The 12388-nt window shown below is 40.2% G+C and overlaps 1 long non-coding RNA gene across 1 annotated transcript; it reads right to left on the bottom strand.

Moving 5' to 3' along the window:
- Positions 1-6764: 6764 nt before the first annotated feature.
- On the bottom strand, positions 6765-8154 carry LOC132284303 (uncharacterized). Its single transcript, XR_009472241.1, has 2 exons — positions 7792-8154; positions 6765-6957 (listed from the first exon to the last, which is right to left on the bottom strand). It is a non-coding gene; the product is annotated as an uncharacterized LOC132284303 (long non-coding RNA).
- Positions 8155-12388: the final 4234 nt, after the last annotated feature.

The following is a 12388-nucleotide window of genomic DNA, read 5'->3' as shown; positions in this document are numbered from 1 at the left end:
TAATACAACCAACTAATCTAGACAATGCTTCAAACTAGGATTATCCATCCATTCATCAACAAGTTGCATACTATCAAATCCCCATCCAAAACATCATCAATACTTTAGTTATATTACATGACAAAGTTTCACAAAATAATTATACATCTTTGCACTTCTAGTGTTTTACAAAAAATGAGGAATATACAAAGATACAAAAGTGGACTTCTAACGCCGTTCAAGCTTGAGGTGGGTTGTCATCCACCAGTTCCTTTCCAAGACCTGAAAAAAATATATATATAGATATAGGGGTGAGCATATAGCTCAGCAGGTGACACTTAAGACACAATTCTTGTGTCCTAGTGAATCCAAATAAAGCATAGGCCAATGGGAGATTGGGGACATGCATTGAAGGGGAAAAATAATTACAAGTACAAGTCAAATTCAATCACACACAAATGCAAATGGAGTGAGATGCAATGCATGCTAAAGTCACTCCCCGTTTTCATTCTCAAAACCATCACGTTCAAAGTTAATGTAACCCCCTTTGGTAACCCCGCCGCGACGAGAGGAGGATTGGCTACCGTCCTTAGGCCCTTGGTGACCCCGTGGCACCGTCGAGGGGCCCGAATAGCTCAACCACGCTAGGGTACTCTCCCTAGTCCTCCCTAGGCTACATTAACCTCTGGCCCGTTGGTAACCCCGCAGCGACCGGGTTTGTCAAAACCAATTTTTTTTTTCCAAAACATTTATTCCCAAATCCCCATTTTCATTTCAAGACAACCACTTCCCTTTTTCATGCAACCCAATGAGATGTAGGCTCATGTCATGATCTCAATATAATGACAAATGGGAACTTAGCACAATAATAAATAAGCATGTTCTCATGGCATCATTATAGCATGTTAGTAACCTCAAAAAAAATGTAAACAACCATCACATAGACATACTTTTCATTCAACCATGTTATACACATTTACATAACTAGCATGTTGTCAATTAAATCATTTTAATCAAAATCAACAACAATTAAACATGCTATAACACACATAGAGGAGTATGATTCATTATAGAGCAAGATTCCATGGCTTAAGATGTCCCTACCTCACAATCCAAGCCGAAATCCATAGAATAGGTCCTCCAAATTCGAGCTCCAAGGAAGACTCAAAACTGGAAATTGATAGTATGGATGCGTAGAGCTCGCTACAAGCTTCGTTTTGCCTCAAACGGCACCTCAATCCGACAAAAGATGAAAGAGCAATCAACAATGGAAGTTGAAGTGAAAAGAAAAGAAAAAAGAAAAAAGGAGAAGCCGAGAGCAGTCGGGAGAGAGAGAGAGAGCAGAGACCAATTTTGGTCTCACAAATCACTTAAAAAGTGATGTGGGTCCCACTTTAGTTTATATTTCTTTTCTCTTTTTCTTTTTCATTTAAATCACACACCACACACACACAATTATGTACATAGACTTCACATTCTCCCCAACTTTAAAAAAAATTTCGTCCTCGAAATTAAGACATACCTGAGGAAGAAAACAACGCTGGATACTTGGACCGAACCTTCTGTTCAAGCTCCCAAGTAGCCTCCTCGACTCCGTGGTGTCTCCAAAGGACTTTCACCATTGGTATTGTCTTGTTCCTCAACACCTTCTGCTGTGTGTCGAGAATCTGAACTGGTCCTTCCTCGTAGAAACATCCTCATCAATATCCACATCAACCCAACTCAAAATGTGAGATGGATCCGGCTCGTACTTTCGTAACATCGATACATGAAAGACATTGTGAACTCTGTCCATCTGTGGTGGTAAAGCAAGTCTGTAGGCAACCTCTCCTACCCGATCCAATATCTCGAATGGTCCAATAAATCGTGGCGATAACTTGCCACTCTTCCCAAATCTCATCAACCCCTTCCGTGGAGAAACCCGTAGAAAAACGTGGTCTCCCACCTCAAAGGATAACGGTCGTCTCCGCTTATCCGCATAGCTCTTCTGTTGGCTCTGAGCTGTAAGTAACCTCTGTCTTATCAACTTAATCTTCTCAGTAGTCTCGAGTACAATGTCGGGTCCTAAGGCGGCTGTCTCGCCTACCTCAGTCCAACAAGCAGGAGACTTACAAGGTCTACCATACAACGCCTCAAATGGAGCCATCTGGATGCTCGCCTGATAACTGTTGTTGTAGGCAAACTCAATAAGTGGAAGGTGATCCTCCCAACTACCTCCCAAATCAAGTACACATGCCCGAAGCATATCCTCCAAAATCTGGATAGCACGCTCAGACTGACCGTCTGTCTGTGGATGGAATGCCGTACTAAGATGCAACGCTGAACCAAACGTTGCTTGAAGTCCTTCCCAGAACTTCGAAGTGAACTTAGCATCCCTATCTGACACAATGGTTACAGGAACTCCATGTAACCTTACAATCTCTTTCACATAAAGTACACCAAGCTTTTCTGCATCGTCTGTTGCCTTAATAGGCAAAAAGTGAGCCGTCTTGGTCAATCTGTCAATGATGACCCATACGGCCTCATTGCCCCTCCGTGACCTTGGAAAACCTGTCACAAAATCCATAGCAATATGCTCCCATTTCCATTGCGCTACAGGTAATGCTTGTAACAAACCAGCTGGCCTCTGATGCTCGGCCTTCACCTGCTGACAGGTAAGACATCTAGCCACAAACTGTGCAACATCATTCTTCATCCCGCTCCACCAATACTGACGTCTCAAATTGTGATACATTTTAGTACCACCTGGATGAACTGCAAAACGGGAAGTGTGAAACTCCCGTAGGACATCTTCACGACATACTGTGGGAACCACCAACAAACCCCTGAACCGTAGACCCCCATCTGCATGCAAGGCCCAATCTTTCACTGTCTCACCACTAGAGATCAAAGCGTGGATGGCATCTAACTCCGGGTCCTGTCTCTGTGACTCAATCACTCGTACAACAAGAGTAGGCTGAGCCACAAGACTAAATAAGAATGCCGACTCACTGCAAGCATCATTATCAGAACACTGTAATCCCATCTCTGCCAGATCTTCAAGCATCTTCCACTTCCGAATAGCTAAACTGGCCAAGGTTCCACGAGATTTTCGGCTTAAGGCATCAGCTACAACATTTGCCTTACCCGGATGATACTGTAAATCAAAGTTGTAATCTTCCAAGTACTCAACCCATCGTCTCTGTCTGTTGTTCAAGTCCTTTTGGGAAAAAAGGTACTTGAGACTTTTGTGATCTGAAAATACCTCGAATCTCTCACCATACAAGTAATGTCTCCAACACTTCAAGGCAAATACAACTGCCGCTAACTCCAGGTCATGAGTAGGGTAGTTGTACTCGTGAGTCTTCAACTGTCGAGACCCATAAGCCGCTACTCTACCATCCTGCATCAACACACATCCCAACCCGTCACGTGAAGCATCACAATAGATCACATAACCCAAGCCACGCTCAGGTATCACCAACACTGGCGCTGTAGTCAATCTCGTCTTCAACTCCTGAAAAGATGAATCACAGGCCTCATTCCAGACAAACTTGACCCCTTTCCGGGTCAAACGGGTCATAGGAGCTGCCAAACGGGAGAAATCCTTCACAAATCTCCGATAGTAACCCGCTAAACCAAGAAAACTGCGGATCTCAAACACATTCTTGGGTCGCTCCCAAGTCAAAACTGCTTCAACCTTTGATGGATCAACTGATACTCCACCTTCTGAAACAACATGCCCCAAAAACTTCACCTCCTGTAGCCAAAACTCACATTTCTCGTATTTGGCATACAATCGGTGCTCCCGCAAAATCTGTAAAACAATACTCAAATGGACCTCGTGATCTTCTCGAGTCTGTGAGTACACAAGAATGTCATCCATGAAAACTACCACAAACTGGTCCAAGTAATCGTGAAAGACGCGGTTCATCAAGTCCATGAATGCCGCTGGCGCATTAGTTAAGCCAAAAGGCATAACAAGGAACTCATAGTGTCCATACCGTGTACGGAATGCTATCTTCGGGATATCCTCATCCCTAACCCGCAACTGATAATAGCCAGACCTCAAGTCAATCTTCGAGAAACAACTGGCTCCCCTCAACTGATCAAATAAATCATCTATCCTTGGCAAAGGATACTTGTTCTTGATGGTGGCATGATTCAACTTCCGGTAATCAATGAATAACCTTAAAGATCTATCTTTCTTCTTAGCAAATAAGACCGGTGCGCCCCACGGTGACACACTCGGTCGGATGAAACCTTTCATCCTCAAATCATCAAGCTGCCTCTTCAATTCTTCCAATTCAACTGGTGGCAAACGATATGGTGCCATAGAAATCGGCGCGGTACCTGGCATCAAATCAATAGAGAACTCCACTCCTCGGTGTGGAGGCAACTCTGTCAAATCCTCCGGAAACACGTCCAGAAAATCACAAACAACCGCAGGATAATCCTCTTTCCCAACATCATCTTCTTCGGCTATAAGGCTAGCCAAGAAGTAATCACCATGACTTCGTCCACAAACTCTATAAAACGATAGAATGTGGGAATCACTTCGATCTCCCACGAAAAAGAAACAGTCTCCCTCGGAAGTGCAAACTGTAACCCTTCCTCTGTAACAGTCGATCGTGGCATGAAATGATGCCAACCAATCCATCCCGAGAATGACATCAAAGCTAGTCATCTCCAGGAGGATAAGGTCAAACACGAAAGTCCGCCCGACTATCACAATAGGACACTCCCGTACAATTCGGTTCAAAGACACTGAAACCCCAACTGGCGTATCAACACTCAACGCCCGTTCTAAGAAACTAACTTCCAACCCCGATGCAAGTACAAATGATGATGAAATGAAAGAATGAGATGCACCAGAGTCAAACAAAACACGGGCCCAACAACCAAACATTGGAAATATACCTCGAAGAACTGACGGTCCAGAAGATGCATCGGTCTGTGCCAGTGTAAAAACACGTCCCTGTGGTACCTGTGCCTGAGGACTGCCAACCTGAACACCTGACTGCTGCACTGACATAGTAGGAGTATCCCTCTTAACTGATCGTGAACCCTGTGAAGACATGGCAGGCTGTGGTGGTGGCGGTCTGAAACCTGACTGAACTGTAGCCGACTGAGACGGCCTCTGTCGTGACCCCCTGCCACTACCTGTGCCTACTCCCTGACTCGGATAGTATCGAATCAAATGGCCCTGCTGGCCACACTTATAACAAGCCTTCGGAGCTGAAGAAACTGAAGTCAATCTCGTGGGACAACTGGACTTGTAATGCCCAGGCTGCTAACACTGATAACAAACAACTGCACTCCTGTCAGATCCAGCTGGCATAGGAGTGGTAGGAGCAGATCTTGTAGACTGTTGTCCCTGAAACTGAGATGAACTACCCTTGTTCTTCTTCCAAGAAGATCCCTCTGAAGATAGTCCTGCACCCCACTTTTGCTTTCATTGTTCTCTTCTTGCATCTTTCTCTTTATTATCAGCCTCCAACATCAAAGCCCTTTCCACTGCTTCAGAATAAACCTTAATGAACTGTGTCATGATCAACGGCCTCATTCGATCATTAAGATCGGAAACAAACTTCTGAGTCTTATTAGCTTCATCTCTCACCACTTCTGGAGCAAAACGGGAGAGTGAGGTGAACTTGTTCTCATACTCCGCCACTGACATGTTCCCTTGAATAAGATTATGAAACTGGTCTTGTAACTCCCATCTTTTGGAAAGTGGAAAGTACTTTTCATAGAACAGTTCCTTGAACCTGTCCCAGCTCATCTCTTCAATCTTGTACTGGTTGGTGATCGACTTCCACCAAACCTTGGCATCCTTAGCAAAATTGTAAGTTGCTAGGATGATCTTCAAGTGATCCTCTGTTACATCCATTGAGGTTAGTTGGGTTTCAACTTGATCCAAGTAGTCATCTGCTATCATTGGATCCGCACCGCCCTCAAACATAACCGGCATCAGTTGACAAAACCCCTTAATAATCTTGAGACGCTTCTGAGCTGGCGTCTCCTCAACTTGAACTGTAGGTTGTGGTGCCGACTACGACTGAGCAGCAATCGTTGCCCTCACGACATTTTGCAACAAACAATTAAACTCCAGTGCCACAGAACCTTCACCCACTTCTACGGGTGTGGGTGTTTCAACATTCTCTCTTCTTGGGGGAACAGCTCTTGGGGGAATCAAGTCCCTAAGAAGCATGTTCTCATCAACTGGCTCCACCAGTTTGGAGCTAGAGCTCTCACCAACATCACCCCTTGTTGGCCTAGGGCCAACTTCTCTAGGTTCCTCACGCCGTGACATCGTGCTATAAAACGAGAAAACGATTCAGAAACATGACACTAAGACTGTGGACGACTCAACAAGAATTGATACCGTACAACACTTAGCATGCAAGACTATGCAAGAAACATTTTAACATAAACAAGTAAGCAGTAAGCACATAAGCAGTTAAACATGCTCATTTAAGTAAAATATCACGTAGCAAGTAGTCAAGTAAGCAACACAATCAACATTCCATGTGACCCTAAGTAGGCCTCTACCCGTCGTCCTAAAGGTTTTCGAACCTTGGCTCTGATACCAAATTTGTAACGACTCAAAACTAATACTTTTTAAACAAAAAAAAATTCGGCATGACCTCCCCTAAAAATAGGCCTATCACAACCTGTTTAATTGCATTTTTTAACCTGTCATGGCTCAAATTCCGAATTCACGGCAACAAATAATAATAATACAACCAACTAATCTAGACAATGTTTCAAACTAGGATTATCCATCCATTCATCAACAAGTTGCATACTATCAAATCCCCATCCAAAACATCATCAATACTTTAGTTATATTACATGACAAAGTTCCACAAAATAATTATACATCTTTGCACTTCTAGTGTTTTACAAAAAATGGGGAATATACAAAGATACAAAAGTGGACTTCTAATGCCGTTCAAGCTTGAGGTGGGTTGTCATCCACCAGTTCCTTTCCAAGACCTGAAAAAAATATATATATAGATATAGGGGTAAGCATATAGCTCAGCAGGTGACACTTAAGACACAATTCTTGTGTCCTAGTGAATCCAAATAAAGCATAGGCCAATGGGAGATTGGGGACATGCATTGAAGGGGAAAAATAATTACAAGTACAAGTCAAATTCAATCACACACAAATGCAAATGGAGTGAGATGCAATGCATGCTAAAGTCACTCCCCATTTTCGTTCTCAAAACCATCACGTTCAAAGTTAATGTAACCCCCTTTGGTAACCCCGCCGCGACGAGAGGAGGATTGGCTATCGTCCCTAGGCCCTTGGTGACCCCGTGGCGCCGTCGAGGGGCCCGAATAGCTCAACCACGCTAGGGTACTCTCCCTAGTCCTCCCTAGGCTACATTAACCTCCGGCCCGTTGCTAACCCTGCAGCGACCGGGTTTGTCAAAACCAAATTTTTTTTTTTTTTTTTTTTTCCAAAACATTCATTCCCAAATCCCCATTTTCATTTCAAGACAACCACTTCCCTTTTTCATGCAACCCAATGAGATGTAGGCTCATGTCATGATCTCAATATAATGACAAATGGGAACTTAGCACAATAATAAATAAGCATGTTCTCATGGCATCATTATAGCATGTTAGTAACCTCAAAAAAAATGTAAACAACCATCACATAGACATACTTTTCATTCAACCATGTTATACACATTTACATAACTAGCATGTTGTCAATTAAATCATTTTAATCAAAATCAACAACAATTAAACATGCTATAACACACATAGAGGAGCATGATTCATTATAGAGCAAGATTCCATGGCTTAAGATGTCCCTACCTCACAATCCAAGCCGAAATCCATAGAATAGGTCCTCCAAATTCGAGCTCCAAGGAAGACTCAAAACTGGAAATTGATAGTATGGATGCGTAGAGCTCGCTACAAGCTTCGTTTTGCCTCAAACGGCACCTCAATCCGACAAAAGATGAAAGAGCAATCAACAATGGAAGTTGAAGTGAAAAGAAAAGAAAAAAGAAAAAAGGAGAAGCCGAGAGCAGTCGGGAGAGAGAGAGAGCAGAGACCAATTTTGGTCTCACAAATCACTTAAAAAGTGATGTGGGTCCCACTTTATTTTATATTTCTTTTCTCTTTTTCTTTTTCATTTAAATCACACACCACACACACACAATTATGTACACAGACTTCACATGGTCTAGATGGTAATATCTGCTAGTGTGCCTGTAAACAATTGACGATCTCTAGGTCAAAATGAAGTAACCTTACCGTTGTGCCAAGGCTCAACAATTCAGGGTCCGCATTACTTCAGATTTCTGTGATAAAATATAGCAAAAATCACTTGACTTTTGTGTGTTTATGTCTTAGATTCTACCATTTGACTTTCTGTATTTATGTCTCAGATTCTATATATCTTCCTCTGGACCCTATCAGTGACAGTTTAGGATCCAATATGTGATGTCATTCAAGGTGGGAAGTAAAGTTTTTTTCCCCGTGTAAAAATGTATAGCGAAGGGATTGGCCGAGGCAGTTCCTCAAATAAGTGAAGTATCTCCAAGCTCATCACAGATTAAAAAAATAAAAACAAAAACTGAATAGAACCCTTTAAACTCTTGAGCCCTCAAGAGAAGACTAGCTATTTTATAATTTTTTTTTTTTTTTTTTTTTTTTTTTTTTTTTTTTTTTTTGTGTGTGCGCGCGCGCGTGTTATCCAGTTATCCTAGCAAGAAACTCACACCCGCATGTCCCTATGGGGTCTTGAACCATCAACTTTGTGCGCGCGCGCGTGTTATCCAGTTATCCTAGCAAGAAACTCACACCCGCATGTCCCTATGGGGTCTTGAACCATCAACTTTGTACTTTGTAAGGTGACGAAATACCACTGGACTATATCCCTTGGTTAGCCATTTATAGTTGATTTACCTGAGGCCTTACACATTTTAAAGATCATAAGGCTTGTATGTTCATCCTGTGTTACAGAAAGAGAACAAATCTTTTATTGAGGCTTTTGTTTTATGTACTGGTTATTTCTCTTGTTCTCATGATACTGTTAACCCAACTCCACATAACATCCGTGAATTGTTTTCAACTAGACTGTTAAAGGCCTCTATACGATATTCGAGGGATTATGAGGCAAAAACCATGTTCCATTTTCTACATTATTGCATTCAGGTATTGATAAGTTTTTCAATTGTAAATAATTCTATGGATCACTTCAATATATTATCCGCTTCATTGTGAAACAAGGAAGGAAAACCAAAGTACCTAGAAATGCACCGGAACCCACACAAACAGCAACATAGAGCAAGATCAGTGGATACTGCAAAATGAACAAAATTCAAATTTTTTATTATATGATTGCACTTAAGAATTAAAACTCTTACTATGATGATAGTAGATACTGAATGGATGTAGAGATTATTAAGGAACAGGCCAAACAATGTATATCCAGGCCTTTCAACACTGTCTCTCACATGAGACCTGATTTGTACATGGAGAGGCAAGAAAACATACTGAACACTAAACAGAGTGCAAATGTTGTCACAATTATTTCCATTCTACAATACTATTTATTTGCATATTGTGTGTTTATGCTTCTCCATGTCCATTTCCTAACAGCTTAAACTTTTAATGTTAGTTGTTTTAACTAACCTTGTCTATGTCTTCAAGGGTTAGAGAAGATGTAGCAGCATAACCATTCATCACGGTGCTGAGAACTAGCATGATTACAGGCATGGACATTCCATCTGATATGCATCCAATTGTCCCCAGCGCCATCAACAACATATCTATCCAGTCTGAGTGCTTCAAAACCATCCGTAGTGGCCCACTTGAGGTTTGAGGATTCACATTGCCCTTGGTATTGCTTGATAATTCATCACTTTTCTTTATTTCCTGGTCAAGCGTTCCCATTTCTCCAAGTTCCTGCTACTCTCACAACTATGAAAGGTTGCAAACTGGTTCACAGGTTAACATTGCCTGTGATATAAACAATCATGGATTGCAACTGCTTAGAAATGAATAGATTTACACCCACCATCAAGTTTAATTGTTATATTATCAGTCTCCCAGCCAATCTATTGTGCCCCTGAAAATGACTTCTATCATTAGAATGACTAAATTATAGTGTATACATCTAGCCTTTTGGCTGCCAATAATTTCTTATACAAATTTATGGTCTATTATATAGTTAGATACACTATGTGTGTGTGTGTTCTACATCGGCCTCATGTTTAACAGTTATACTGTCAATCTCAAGCCAATGCATTGTGCACCCTGAAATTGACTTCTATCATTAGAATGATTAAGTTATACTAGTGTATTTCTCGTCGTTATAAGAATAAAGGGAAATTGTCTACTGTGTGTAGTTAGATGCACTACTTCATCTGTCTCTGTGTTGTTTTATTTATTTATTTTTATCTTTTCTATTTTCTATCTTCCGTTCAAGTAGATGATGTACACTATCACAAATTCAACTGCTTTTTACTATCTATATACAAGAATAAAAGGAAATTTTACACTCTGTGTAGTTAGATGCACTACTTCATCTATCTCTGTGTTGTTTTATTTATTTATTTTTATCTTTTCTATTTTCTATCTTCCATTCAAGAAGGAGATGTACACTATCACAAAGTTCAACTGCTTTTCACTATCTATGTACAAGAATAAGGGGAAATTATTGTCTCAACATTGGGTCCATCTACAAGTTTGACCAAGCTAAACAAGATCACATAATTTATCCAAAATCTACTCCATTCTTCTTGTCATCATATGGTTGATATTGGTGAGCGTGTGCAGGGGCACCAGTAGGCTACCACACTGGGCGAGTTACAGGTGCACAATCCCACATCGTCTGGGTGTGGATGGGGCAAGTGCTATATGTAAATTCAATACCCTTCTATGACACAACGCGTTTTAAAGCCGTGATGGCCGTGAACCCATCAAAACTCTGTAGTTAAGCATGCTTAACCTGGAGTAGTACCAGGATGGGTGCCAAAAGCGGACAATATTGTGTCTGGCTAGGGTGAAGGTCGTTACAACTATCTTCTCCTGTGACAAAGGAATGGCAACAAAGATTTTGGTATCTTTCCTTTTTGTGCACACTGGTCGGCCGGCTACAAAAAAGATTCCATTGCAGCATATCTATGTTAGGCCAAGATTGGGAAGACATCAGAGGAGAAAATTTTGGATCTACTTAATTCACTTTTCTAACAGAGAACCAAACAGACTCTTAAATTACTCAATAAATTAATAGTGTTTTTTTTATAACTCAATTGAATACTTAATTCATAATAGAATCAACAATTATTTAAATAAGTACGTTTGACAACACAACTATGATAATACTTAAACAAAACAAATGCCACTTAAAAATAGGATAAAATTTTATATGATGGAGACTTCACTTTTCACTAACACCGAAAATTCAAAAAGTATTATTTAATGCTTAATATTCAGCTCTCAGTTTTATCAAACTGCTCTTTAGTCTTGCTTAGGCAGGGAACTAAACGTAGAAAACTAGAGCAAATCTAACTTTTTTTGACAAAGTCTTGTTGGGGCCTATACTTATAATTGAAGAAGGAAAATAATTTGTGGCTTAAAGGTGTGTAGATTTACTTTTCTTAAGGTGTTATTTATCCCCATTCATACATATATTTTGGCTACTCCCTAAGAGACCTTTCATAATGGATCAGTCAGGATGTCTGTTATGTAATATCTAAAATTATATAATCTCGCCTTGGGAGAATTTCAACTTAATATTCAAATTACAAAGCCACCAATAAATTCTTCAAGACAATAGAGTTGAAAAATATAGAACAGTTTCATCAAAATAACAACGTTAGCCTACATCATTATTATAGGATATTTCTGATTTGAGACCATTAAAATTTTACAATAACATGAACACTTTCCAACAGTGTAATAAATTACTGTGTTTTATTACAATAAATAATTAAAAAAACAAGAAGAAGAACAACAACTAGCATAAAAATCAGACTGAGGGAGATTTCAAAAGTTCCCATTATATTCAACCTTTTCAGCTCAACAATGCATGTACACTACAAGATTCTGTAATGTGACAAAAGGGAAATAAAAATTAAAAGATATTTGGAATGCTAATTTCAACCAGATTAGGATCAATTATATATCAACGCTTCATAAATTGAATAAAAAACCAATATGTAATAAAAAGGAAACAGAGTAAGCTTTATTTTACGATCTAATCCAAGTATCTTCAACAATTTGATCTAAATATATAATCAACAGAAAACACAGTGTGCTAGAAAACCAAATATTCAAAAACAAAATCTAAATTCACACCCATAAGCGAAAATCAAGGTTGATGATCTACCAAAAAATAAAGTGAATTAACTCAGCATTTAGCAGAGTTAGGGTCTCATCTCTACTTTAGCATATTTTA

The sequence above is a fragment of the Cornus florida genome, unplaced genomic scaffold (assembly GCF_030987335.1).
Source record: "Cornus florida cultivar Cherokee Brave unplaced genomic scaffold, ASM3098733v1 CherokeeBrave_3.0.0_Hap2_Chr11, whole genome shotgun sequence".
Taxonomy (NCBI): domain Eukaryota; kingdom Viridiplantae; phylum Streptophyta; class Magnoliopsida; order Cornales; family Cornaceae; genus Cornus; species Cornus florida.
This window is presented reverse-complemented; position numbering and strand designations above follow the sequence as displayed.